Source organism: Conger conger, chromosome 12 (genome assembly GCF_963514075.1).
Source record: "Conger conger chromosome 12, fConCon1.1, whole genome shotgun sequence".
NCBI lineage: Eukaryota > Metazoa > Chordata > Actinopteri > Anguilliformes > Congridae > Conger > Conger conger.
Window position 1 is genome coordinate 2,562,927 of NC_083771.1, and position 12,544 is coordinate 2,575,470.

Below are 12,544 nucleotides of genomic sequence, written 5' to 3' on the forward strand. Positions count from 1 at the left end.
GAAATACGAGGAGCAGGTCTCATCCTCCTCGTATTTCTCTCCTTGGCTCCTAAAAGCCAGGGAGCGTGCCTTGTCCTCATGCATGCTCTTAAGCTCTGCCTTTAAGGCCTCCCACCTCCCCTCGTCAAACTCCCCCCCGTTGTTCCATCTCACGTAGAGCCCCTCCAGCTCTCTCTGCAGCCTAAGGGAGTACCTCTGCTCCCTCCTTTTTTTCCCCCGGCAGTACGTGATGACAAAAGCCTTGATTCGGGCCTTCGTCACCTCCCACCATTCCACCGCCGAGCTAAAAAAAGGCTTCAGCTTTGCCCACCCTGCGTACGCTTCCCTGAAGCGCACGCAAAAGGCCTCCTCCTCTAAAACCTGAGTATTCATGCGCCAGCACCCTCTCCCAAAGGCTGGCGCATCCCACCCCACTGTCACCACCACCCCACTGTGGTCCGAAAAATAAAGGGGGATCACCTCGGCCGCCTTCACCCTCTGCCCCCCCGGAACAAAAACAAAATCGAGACGGGACTTGGCCCCCCTGCTGTTCCCCCAGGTAAGCCCTGGGTCCTTTGGCCACACCTCCCTAAACCCATCTTTCAGGGAGAACCTCCCTAACACACCTTTCAGGTGTGCCACCGACCAATCAGGTGATTCAAGGGAGACATTAAAGTCCCCCCCCATCACTACAAACCTACTTGTGGCACATACCTGCTCCAAAGATACAAAAAACTCCTTTCTCCTTTGTATCATGGCTGGCGCATAAACGCTTACCATCCTCAACTTTATGCCCCTCCAATCCCCATCCACCACAAGAACCCGCCCCTGCACCCACGAGAACACATTCACAATTTTTATTTCCCTCCCTCTAACCAAAATTCCCACCCCCGAGGAATGGGCCCCACCCACACTCCAAAAAGAAAACCCCTTCTTCCATTCCAAAGTAAATTTCCGAGAGTCCTCACTGGACCTCAGATGCACCTCCTGCAAAAAACAAAACGTAAAACTCTGCGCAGACAAAAAATGAAAAACTCCCCTCCTCTTTTCCCCACTTAACAACCCCCTCACATTACACGTCATTATTCTGAGATATTGTGCCATGACACAAACAAAACAGAAACTAAAACCCCACCATCACAGGCTGAACCCCCCAAACCTCCCTCCCCCTTCCTCCTCATACTCCAAAAAGGGTACCTCATTCGGGGGCCTCAGTTGAACCATCCCCCCGTCATACCCACACTCGGACAGTGGGGAAGCCATGTCCCTCACCCGGCTCTCACCGCTCGACCTGCCTAGGGAGTCCTCAGAGTCCGAGTGAAAGTCCCCCCTGGCCACGCCCAGCCTGACCTTCTTCTTCTTCTTCTTTTTCTTTTCCCCCAGCCCTGGAGACCCGCTCTCCCCGCTGGTGCTCGCTACTGCCAGCTCCTCCGTCGCCTCCGCCCAAGTGGGGGTGCGGCTACGCTTCACCCCCCCCTCCAGGCCTCCTTCCTCACCGCCAGCTGCCCCCGCGCGCACCGCCGCAGAAGCTCCCTCTGGGGGCGCCTCTTCTGCTGCCTCTGCCTTCCGCCCCACCTCTGCTCCACCAGAGGCTGGCACTGCCCTGCCTGCCTTCGCCTCTCCCCTCCTGCCCTGAGGGTGCGGGGTGGGGGGCACCTCCCCAGATGAAGGCACCGACGAAGCTGAGGCCTCTAACTCCGACTCCTCCACCACCTCTGCTGCAGGAGCTGCCCCTGAGCCCTGCGCCGCCTCCGCCGACTGTTGTTCCCCAGCTGGCTCGCTTCCAGGTGCCTGCGTCTCCTCCTCCTCTCCTCCAGGAGGCGCTGCATCGGCCGAAGCAGCACTGCCCTGCTCACGTCCCCGCTCCTCTGCCTGGCTCTGCTGCCCCTCCCCCTGCGCTTCCTCCTCCCCACCACCAGGGGGAGCCGGCTGTCCTCCTGCTGCCTCGGCGTAGGAGCGCCTCCGGGCCGGGCAGTCCCGGATCAGGTGTTCCCCACTCCCGCACAGATGGCACTTCCTTCCTGCCGGGCACTCGCGTGCCGCATGGCCTTCCTCCCCACATGCCAAACACACGAAGAAACTGCAGTCTTTTGCCATGTGTCCATACTTGAGGCACCTCCTGCAGTATGTAGGTAGGCCGGAATAGGTTAGAAAACCTTTATCCGGCCCGATGGAAAATACTGCAGGCAGATGCCTCACACCGCCCACCGCTTTCTCTTCTGGCCTGAGCCTCACCAGGACCTGCCTCTTCCCGTTCCACACCCCAAACCGATTCCGCATCCTCACCTCCGGCCTCAACACGGTGCAATATCTTCCCAAAAACACCTCCACCTCCCTCGCCGTCACAAACGGGTTATAAGTAAGCAGGGTAACCAGCTTCACGTCACTTGAAAAAAGGGGCTCCATGCTAATCCCCTTTAGTACTTCAGCCTCCTTCCTCTCCTTGTAGGCCTCAAAAACTTCAAGACACAGGCCCTCACTGTCCAGCGTCACATCAAACAACCCCCTACTCGGGTAGTCCTGCACACAATACATGCGCTCCACTCCCACATTGAAAAAATCTTTAAAAAGCCTTACTACAACGAACTGCAGATCCACCTTCCGTCTCTCCTCCATTGCAACCTGCAGCCGAATTGTATTCCTCCTCCGTAGGGTTCCTCCTGCCATCTCCGGTCCTGGAGCATCCATGGTCCCACACGCACAATCACTGAATCGCGAAAGTTGTCTCCGTTTGATAAGAACAGATACTACACTTGATCTTAGCCAAAAGGCCGAGAAGCGATAACCGCAAACGGGCCCCTGCCGACGGCGCCCTCCCGGTGGCCCCGGACCGCGCTCGGGGCAGACGCCACCTGGCCCAGGGGCCGGCCCCCCTCCCCGCCTTCCCAAGAACCCTGCGCACGCACTGACTGGCCGGTCGGCGAGCTACCGTAACGACCGGACTCAGCTGGCTCCTCCCACCAAGATCCACTGTCCTCCACTGGCAGGCACAGCCGCCAAAAACACTCGACACATACCGAGTACGCTGTGACGTACTTACTACCGAGTCACTTACCGAATAGCTGCTCTCTAGGCAGCGACCAAAGCTATTTAGCGAGCGGGGCATCGATCGCACGCGGCAAGCAGGCGATAAGCCAGAAACGAGCAAGTCGGCGACTCGCAAGCAACCCGCATACCTGTCGCACATTGCCGTCTGTCCTTAAACCGTTCGAAGTTGCCCCGCCCTGTGGACGGAGCATCCAAAAATAGCACAAACTCAGGTGCGTTCCTCTCCACGGAAATCTTTAGTAAAAGGCGAAAGATTTGTGCGTGCTGAAGAGAAACCCGAGCGAAATGTGACCTTTCAGCGCACCAGGCGCCTCCGGCCCCCTTCCCAGCCACTCCCACTGACCCGGGGTTGCCACTGCCGCCAGCCGGCCGGACAGACAGACAATCCGAGAGGGAAGGTGGGAAAAGCGAGACAGCGCAATGACAACAAACAGTTACGTCCCGCACAGAAAACTACATCATTTTGCTAAAAAACAGAGGCAAGCACACTTACAACAAGGGCACATATTCACCCTATTTACAACACAATTTACATACATACAAAAAAAAACAAACAAACAAACAAACAAACAAACAAACAAACAGGGGGAAGAACAGGGCAACCCACCCACCTAGTAAAGGACAACAAAACACAACCTTTTTTTGCACAAAACTTGGAGAGGCGCACCGTTCCCGAACGCACTGCAATAACGGGTCGATGCTTGAAGCGGACGGAGCAAGCTCCTTCTCCGACTCCCTGTGCCAAAAATCCGTTTAATATATAGTCCCCTGATAGGGGACGTATCAGATATTAAACTGATAAGAACAGATACTACACTTGATCTTAGCCAAAAGGCCGAGAAGCGATAACCGCAAACGGGCCCCTGCCGACGGCGCCCTCCCGGTGGCCCCGGACCGCGCTCGGGGCAGACGCCACCTGGCCCAGGGGCCGGCCCCCCTCCCCGCCTTCCCAAGAACCCTGCGCACGCACTGACTGGCCGGTCGGCGAGCTACCGTAACGACCGGACTCAGCTGGCTCCTCCCACCAAGATCCACTGTCCTCCACTGGCAGGCACAGCCGCCAAAAACACTCGACACATACCGAGTACGCTGTGACGTACTTACTACCGAGTCACTTACCGAATAGCTGCTCTCTAGGCAGCGACCAAAGCTATTTAGCGAGCGGGGCATCGATCGCACGCGGCAAGCAGGCGATAAGCCAGAAACGAGCAAGTCGGCGACTCGCAAGCAACCCGCATACCTGTCGCACATTGCCGTCTGTCCTTAAACCGTTCGAAGTTGCCCCGCCCTGTGGACGGAGCATCCAAAAATAGCACAAACTCAGGTGCGTTCCTCTCCACGGAAATCTTTAGTAAAAGGCGAAAGATTTGTGCGTGCTGAAGAGAAACCCGAGCGAAATGTGACCTTTCAGCGCACCAGGCGCCTCCGGCCCCCTTCCCAGCCACTCCCACTGACCCGGGGTTGCCACTGCCGCCAGCCGGCCGGACAGACAGACAATCCGAGAGGGAAGGTGGGAAAAGCGAGACAGCGCAATGACAACAAACAGTTACGTCCCGCACAGAAAACTACATCATTTTGCTAAAAAACAGAGGCAAGCACACTTACAACAAGGGCACATATTCACCCTATTTACAACACAATTTACATACATACAAAAAAAAACAAACAAACAAACAAACAAACAAACAAACAAACAGGGGGAAGAACAGGGCAACCCACCCACCTAGTAAAGGACAACAAAACACAACCTTTTTTTGCACAAAACTTGGAGAGGCGCACCGTTCCCGAACGCACTGCAATAACGGGTCGATGCTTGAAGCGGACGGAGCAAGCTCCTTCTCCGACTCCCTGTGCCAAAAATCCGTTTAATATATAGTCCCCTGATAGGGGACGTATCAGATATTAAACTGATAAGAACAGATACTACACTTGATCTTAGCCAAAAGGCCGAGAAGCGATAACCGCAAACGGGCCCCTGCCGACGGCGCCCTCCCGGTGGCCCCGGACCGCGCTCGGGGCAGACGCCACCTGGCCCAGGGGCCGGCCCCCCTCCCCGCCTTCCCAAGAACCCTGCGCACGCACTGACTGGCCGGTCGGCGAGCTACCGTAACGACCGGACTCAGCTGGCTCCTCCCACCAAGATCCACTGTCCTCCACTGGCAGGCACAGCCGCCAAAAACACTCGACACATACCGAGTACGCTGTGACGTACTTACTACCGAGTCACTTACCGAATAGCTGCTCTCTAGGCAGCGACCAAAGCTATTTAGCGAGCGGGGCATCGATCGCACGCGGCAAGCAGGCGATAAGCCAGAAACGAGCAAGTCGGCGACTCGCAAGCAACCCGCATACCTGTCGCACATTGCCGTCTGTCCTTAAACCGTTCGAAGTTGCCCCGCCCTGTGGACGGAGCATCCAAAAATAGCACAAACTCAGGTGCGTTCCTCTCCACGGAAATCTTTAGTAAAAGGCGAAAGATTTGTGCGTGCTGAAGAGAAACCCGAGCGAAATGTGACCTTTCAGCGCACCAGGCGCCTCCGGCCCCCTTCCCAGCCACTCCCACTGACCCGGGGTTGCCACTGCCGCCAGCCGGCCGGACAGACAGACAATCCGAGAGGGAAGGTGGGAAAAGCGAGACAGCGCAATGACAACAAACAGTTACGTCCCGCACAGAAAACTACATCATTTTGCTAAAAAACAGAGGCAAGCACACTTACAACAAGGGCACATATTCACCCTATTTACAACACAATTTACATACATACAAAAAAAAACAAACAAACAAACAAACAAACAAACAAACAAACAGGGGGAAGAACAGGGCAACCCACCCACCTAGTAAAGGACAACAAAACACAACCTTTTTTTGCACAAAACTTGGAGAGGCGCACCGTTCCCGAACGCACTGCAATAACGGGTCGATGCTTGAAGCGGACGGAGCAAGCTCCTTCTCCGACTCCCTGTGCCAAAAATCCGTTTAATATATAGTCCCCTGATAGGGGACGTATCAGATATTAAACTGATAAGAACAGATTTTTTTTTTGTATAAGAAATTTTTATTTACACAAATATACTTTTACATCATATTCACATTACATACACATAACACACACACTGTACAGACCCAACATCTTTTCTACAGACAACACATATACATCCACTATTTACACTTTTATATACACTATTTACACATTTGCCTTTTATAGGCTCAAGGCGACCTTCACCTTTTCCCATTTCTTTTCGCCCCTTTTTTCCCCTTCTACCTGGGCACACACCCCTATCTCCACCATTACTCTCCTTTCCCACCCCCTGTAGCACTGCACCCCCGTCATGCTACTTTTGGGGTTCCTGACCTTCTGATTCCTGCTGTCCCACAGGGCCAGCTTCCCCCAGCTCACTAGGAGGCCAAACACCTCCCTCTCCTCAGCCTTCCGACTCTCCATCCCAGCTGCATTCATGACCCCAGCCTTGTCCACCGCTGTTGCCCAGACCGGGAGAAACACCCCCTTATTTGCCTTCCCCCAAAAGACCCTTGCAAAGGGGCATTCCCACAGGGCATGCCCTCCTGTCTCCTCCCTCCCACAGCCCCTGGGGCACAAAGGGCTCCTGGCCGTGCCGGCCCTGTGCATCCTCTCCCTCACCGGTAGCCTTCCCAGACCGCCCATCCAGTTCAGGTCTCTCGCCCGGTTTGGGAGCCACTTGGCCGACAACCACCTCCATTGCCCTCCGCTCCTTTCCACCTCCCTCTCTACCGCCCTTGTCCTCCTGCCCAGGATCTCTTTGTAGAGGGCCCGATGATCCCCCAGCCCCTGTGCCGCGATAATCTCTCTATTAGATCTTAAAAAGAGAGCTGCCCTCGTGTAGCACCACGGGATGTCTTCCGCCCTCGGCCCGCTGTTGTCCCACCCCACCAGCTCCCTCATGGCCGTCCCCACCCACATCCTCATGAGGTGCCGGCACTTGTGGCCCTCATCTCCCACCAAGGCGTCGTAGATACTCTTCGTGAACAAGACCTCTACCTTCAGGCCCACGTCTACTAGGTCTCTCCCGCCCTTTTCCACCGGCAAAAATAAAATCTCCCTTTTTACAGGCTCTAGCCTCCCTCCCCATAAAAAATTAAAAATCAACCGGTTTAGCCTGATCTTATACACCGCCGGGATCGGAAAAACCCTCCCTAAATAAATAATCCTCGGTAAAATGTCCACCTTCACTATTAATATCTTACCTGAAAGTGTCAGCGCCCTCTCCCTCCACACGCCTAACCTCTTCTCCACCTTCTCCAGGCACTGCTGCCAGTTCAGCCTGTCCGCCCTCTCCCCGCTGAAACGGACCCCCAGCACCTTTATCCCCTCCTCACACGCTACCAGGCCATACTCCTCCCCCCTTCTCCCTCTCCATCCCTCGGTCACCATCACTGTCGACTTAGTAAAATTGATTTTTGACCCTGACCCTCGACAGTACTGGCCCACCAGGCCCATGACCCTCTCTACGTCCCTCTCCGATGAGACCACCACCGTGGTGTCATCGGCATATTGCAGCACCTTTACCCTCTCCCCCCCGCTGCCCGGGATCTGCAGGCCCCTGAATACCCTGTCCTGCCTCATCAGCTCTGCCAGGGGCTCTATCACGCACACGTACAGCAAAGGGGACAAAGGACACCCCTGCCTCACCCCTCTACCCTGCATCACCTGTGCACTCAGGGCCCCATTTACATTTACCCGGCTGAAGGCCCCGTTGTAGAGGGTCTTCACCCAGGTAATGAAGCCCTCCCCGAACCCCATCCTCTCTAAAACCTTCACCAGGAAGGCGTGGTCGACCCGGTCGAAAGCCTTCTGCTGGTCCAGGCCTATCACCCCTACCCCAACTTTCCTGCTTCTCGCCCAGCTCAAAAGATCCCTTAAAAGAATCAAGTTCTGGGACCCCATCCTTCCTGGGACAGCACAAGTTTGGTCAGGTCCCAGAACTTCCCCTAACACCCCCTTGGCCCTGTTGGCCAGCACCTTCCCCAGCACCTTGTAATCGGTGCAGAGGAGAGTTACTGGCCGCCAGTTCCCCAGATCTTTCCTCTCCCCCTTCTTGTGCAACAGGTGCACTACCCCCTCCCTCATCGATAAGGGCATCTTCCCCACTTCTCCCGCCCGGTTAAAAACCTCCACCAGGTCCTCAGCCACTATCCCCCAGAAGTGGGTATATACCTCCCTGGTAATCCCATCTCTCCCTGGCGTTTTCCCCGCTTTTAAAGAGAACAAGGCCTCCCTTACCTCTTCCATCCTTATCCTCCTCCCCAGGGCTTCCTGTTTTCCCCTCCCTACCTTCCTCCAGAGCTGCGCTACCAGCCTGTCCCCCTCCTCTGTGTCCCTCTCTTCCCTCCCAAACAGCACCGAGTAGAAAAGCGCTGCGGCGTCCAGCTTCTCCTCCTGCTTCCTTACCTCCCCCTGGCCTGTCATTATCGCCTCTATCCTCCCCTCCTTTTGCCGCGCTCTCACCGTTTTAAAGAAGAAAGGCGTTACCTTCTCGTCCTTCTCCCTCCGCTCCACCCTTGCCAGGAAGGCAAAACGCCTTGCTTTCTCGATGTAATACGATTTTATATCTTCTTTTAACCCCTTTACTTCTTCTGCGTTCACCCTCCCTCCCCTGTTTGCCACCCCCACCCAGTATTGCAGCTCTCCCTTCAGTGCCCACACCTTCTCTCTCTCTTCCCTCCTTTTCGCTATGCCATAGGCTATGCAAAACTCCTTTATCCTCCGTTTCACCATTTCCCACCACTCCAGCACACAGGAAAACTGGGCTTTGAAAACCCTCCACCCCAAATAAAATTCCGTGAACTGTTCACAAAAAACAAAATCTTTAAGGAGATTGGCATTAAAAGACCATCTCCTTTGTCTTCTAGCCTCCCCTCCCCCCAAAATACACTTTACTACACTATGGTCTGAGGACCAGCTGGGAATCACCGCAAAACTTTCCACCCTCCATTTTTTTGAGGCAAAAAAGTAGTCCAACCTCCTCCTACAGCCCCTGGAGTTTGACCACGTGTATCCCTCCCCCTGTCGGCCATCTTCTTTAAAACAATCAAACAAAGAAAACTTAACCAAAATCTCTTTTTTTAAATACAGAACTGAAAAATCCCTTCTCCCTCCCACTATCCCCTCGTCCACCGACACATTAAAATCCCCCCCCAAAACAATACATCGATTTGTCGCCAATAAAACCGGCAACATCTTGAAAAAACACAAACGCTCAGAAATATTACATGGGGCATGCACATTTATGAGCCTAAACTTCTCCCCTCCCCACAAAACATCAGCACACAACAGTTTCCCTGGAACAATCGACAGGAATTCCTCAACCACCATCCCCCTTCCCTTAAACAGAATCCCCAACCCATCGGCGTGGACATTGCCCACTGACCAGACCGAAGGCCCCATATCCCAATCTTTGCAAAACTTGGCGACATCCCTCCCTCCTCCCAAATGACACTCCTGCAGGAACATCGCGTCAAACGACACGTCTTTAAATGATAAAAACAGTGCCGCTCGCTTATCTCTGTCTTTTATGCCTCTAGTGTTCAAAGACATGAAAGTTTTCTCCATTTGAGAAGTTATATCAAAACGGATATACAGGCTCTCAGCCTACCTCCTTCCGAAGATCTTCTCCATCATACGCTCGGGTTCCGTCGGTATCAGGGCCTCCGCGTCCCCCATCTCCTTCTCCACCTCTTCGGCCCAGTCCTTGGGCCTAGCCATGGCTTTGGTCGGGGCCTTGGCCTTAGCCCTCCTCCCCCCTGATGGAGCTCCAGCCATCTCCGGCCTCTCCTTCCTTTTTTCGCCCCTCAGCCTGATGACGGCCTCCTCCTCTGTGGACAACTCCATGTCGGAGCCCTCACTGCCTTCATCCGCCGTCTCCCTCCCCTCCATGCTGTCGGGACCCCGATCGGTGTCTGGGATCGGGCCTTCCCCGGTGCTAGGCCCCGTTGGGCCCGGTATAGGCCCCTCAGCCTCCATTGGGCCTGGTGTAGGCCCTTCCGCCTCCGCTGGGCCTGGTGTAGGCCCCTCCGCCTCCCTTGGGCCTGGTGTAGGCCTCTCTGCCTCCTCTGGGCCTGGTATAGGCCCCTCAGCCTCTGCCGGCCCTTGTGTAGGCCTCCCTGCCCCTGCTGGGCCTGGTGTAGGCCTCTCCTGCTCTGCTGCACCTGGCGTAGGCCTCTCAGCCCCCGCTGGCCCTGGTGTAGACGTTACCCTCTCCCTGGCTGCGTCGGCGTAGGTGCGGCGGCGCTCCGGGCATGCCCTCATAAAGTGGTCTCTGGAGCCACAGGTGTTGCAGGTGCGTGGCTCCTTGCACTCCGCCGCCATGTGCCCTTGCTGCCTACAATTATAGCAGACCACCGACCGGCACCCCGCGTCGACATGGCCCACCTCCATGCACCGTCGACAGAAGGGAGGCTGCCTGGAGTACATTATGTGGCCCTTCACTCCCTCGACCATGCAGAGGGCTGGAGGATGGAGGTAGCCCTCGTAGCCATGGTCGCTCTCCCGGAGCAGGACCTCGTACACCCTCTGGCCGTTCCAGAAACCGTAGGCGTCCCTCCGGTATCTGGGTCCGGCCACCACCCTGGCGTACCTCTCGAGGTACCTCCCGACAGCCTCGTCCGGCACGTTCATATCAAAAAGATTGATAATCACTACCCTGTGGTTCCTCCTCTCCATGGACTCCACTCTCCATGGCCCCAGGTCTTCCCTCTTGCACCGCTCCATGAAGGCCTTGAAAGGATCCGGCCCCCTGAAGGCGACGTCTACAAATTCCTCCCTTCCATTACGCTGGATCCCCAGGATTTCCTTCTCTGACAAAAGAAACTTCTCCAAAATGCACGACTTTACGAACTCTTCTCGTTGTGGCATGCCCCCAGGAACTCCTGCCCACTTCATCCTTGCCGTATTTCTCACTGCTCTCCAGTTATTTGAAGACATACTTACTGTTTAGTCGCTTCTCACCACCACAATCCACTTGATCTTAGCCAAAAGGCCGAGAAGCGATAACCGCAAACGGGCCCCTGCCGACGGCGCCCTCCCGGTGGCCCCGGACCGCGCTCGGGGCAGACGCCACCTGGCCCAGGGGCCGGCCCCCCTCCCCGCCTTCCCAAGAACCCTGCGCACGCACTGACTGGCCGGTCGGCGAGCTACCGTAACGACCGGACTCAGCTGGCTCCTCCCACCAAGATCCACTGTCCTCCACTGGCAGGCACAGCCGCCAAAAACACTCGACACATACCGAGTACGCTGTGACGTACTTACTACCGAGTCACTTACCGAATAGCTGCTCTCTAGGCAGCGACCAAAGCTATTTAGCGAGCGGGGCATCGATCGCACGCGGCAAGCAGGCGATAAGCCAGAAACGAGCAAGTCGGCGACTCGCAAGCAACCCGCATACCTGTCGCACATTGCCGTCTGTCCTTAAACCGTTCGAAGTTGCCCCGCCCTGTGGACGGAGCATCCAAAAATAGCACAAACTCAGGTGCGTTCCTCTCCACGGAAATCTTTAGTAAAAGGCGAAAGATTTGTGCGTGCTGAAGAGAAACCCGAGCGAAATGTGACCTTTCAGCGCACCAGGCGCCTCCGGCCCCCTTCCCAGCCACTCCCACTGACCCGGGGTTGCCACTGCCGCCAGCCGGCCGGACAGACAGACAATCCGAGAGGGAAGGTGGGAAAAGCGAGACAGCGCAATGACAACAAACAGTTACGTCCCGCACAGAAAACTACATCATTTTGCTAAAAAACAGAGGCAAGCACACTTACAACAAGGGCACATATTCACCCTATTTACAACACAATTTACATACATACAAAAAAAAACAAACAAACAAACAAACAAACAAACAAACAAACAGGGGGAAGAACAGGGCAACCCACCCACCTAGTAAAGGACAACAAAACACAACCTTTTTTTGCACAAAACTTGGAGAGGCGCACCGTTCCCGAACGCACTGCAATAACGGGTCGATGCTTGAAGCGGACGGAGCAAGCTCCTTCTCCGACTCCCTGTGCCAAAAATCCGTTTAATATATAGTCCCCTGATAGGGGACGTATCAGATATTAAACTGATAAGAACAGATACTACACTTGATCTTAGCCAAAAGGCCGAGAAGCGATAACCGCAAACGGGCCCCTGCCGACGGCGCCCTCCCGGTGGCCCCGGACCGCGCTCGGGGCAGACGCCACCTGGCCCAGGGGCCGGCCCCCCTCCCCGCCTTCCCAAGAACCCTGCGCACGCACTGACTGGCCGGTCGGCGAGCTACCGTAACGACCGGACTCAGCTGGCTCCTCCCACCAAGATCCACTGTCCTCCACTGGCAGGCACAGCCGCCAAAAACACTCGACACATACCGAGTACGCTGTGACGTACTTACTACCGAGTCACTTACCGAATAGCTGCTCTCTAGGCAGCGACCAAAGCTATTTAGCGAGCGGGGCATCGATCGCACGCGGCAAGCAGGCGATAAGCCAGAAACGAGCAAGTCGGCGACTCG

The 12,544-nt window shown here is 55.6% G+C and overlaps 7 non-coding genes and 2 pseudogenes across 7 annotated transcripts; all 9 read right to left on the reverse strand.

Annotated features, from left to right (window-relative positions):
- Positions 1–2,627: 2,627 nt before the first annotated feature.
- LOC133106576 (U2 spliceosomal RNA) lies at positions 2,628–2,762 on the reverse strand (annotated as a pseudogene).
- Positions 2,763–3,194: 432 nt separating this feature from the next.
- On the reverse strand, positions 3,195–3,311 carry LOC133106038 (U5 spliceosomal RNA). The gene has a single exon (XR_009704218.1). It is a non-coding gene; the product is annotated as a U5 spliceosomal RNA (small nuclear RNA).
- Positions 3,312–3,683: 372 nt separating this feature from the next.
- LOC133106238 (U2 spliceosomal RNA) lies at positions 3,684–3,874 on the reverse strand. The gene has a single exon (XR_009704407.1). It is a non-coding gene; the product is annotated as a U2 spliceosomal RNA (small nuclear RNA).
- Positions 3,875–4,306: 432 nt separating this feature from the next.
- On the reverse strand, positions 4,307–4,423 carry LOC133106040 (U5 spliceosomal RNA). Its single transcript, XR_009704219.1, has one exon. It is a non-coding gene; the product is annotated as a U5 spliceosomal RNA (small nuclear RNA).
- A 372-nt stretch (positions 4,424–4,795) lies between these two features.
- Positions 4,796–4,986, reverse strand: LOC133106239 (U2 spliceosomal RNA). Its single transcript, XR_009704408.1, has one exon. It is a non-coding gene; the product is annotated as a U2 spliceosomal RNA (small nuclear RNA).
- A 432-nt stretch (positions 4,987–5,418) lies between these two features.
- Positions 5,419–5,535, reverse strand: LOC133106041 (U5 spliceosomal RNA). The gene has a single exon (XR_009704220.1). It is a non-coding gene; the product is annotated as a U5 spliceosomal RNA (small nuclear RNA).
- Positions 5,536–5,907: 372 nt separating this feature from the next.
- Positions 5,908–6,081, reverse strand: LOC133106342 (U2 spliceosomal RNA; annotated as a pseudogene).
- Positions 6,082–11,487: 5,406 nt separating this feature from the next.
- LOC133106042 (U5 spliceosomal RNA) lies at positions 11,488–11,604 on the reverse strand. The gene has a single exon (XR_009704221.1). It is a non-coding gene; the product is annotated as a U5 spliceosomal RNA (small nuclear RNA).
- Positions 11,605–11,976: 372 nt separating this feature from the next.
- Positions 11,977–12,167, reverse strand: LOC133106240 (U2 spliceosomal RNA). The gene has a single exon (XR_009704409.1). It is a non-coding gene; the product is annotated as a U2 spliceosomal RNA (small nuclear RNA).
- Positions 12,168–12,544: the final 377 nt, after the last annotated feature.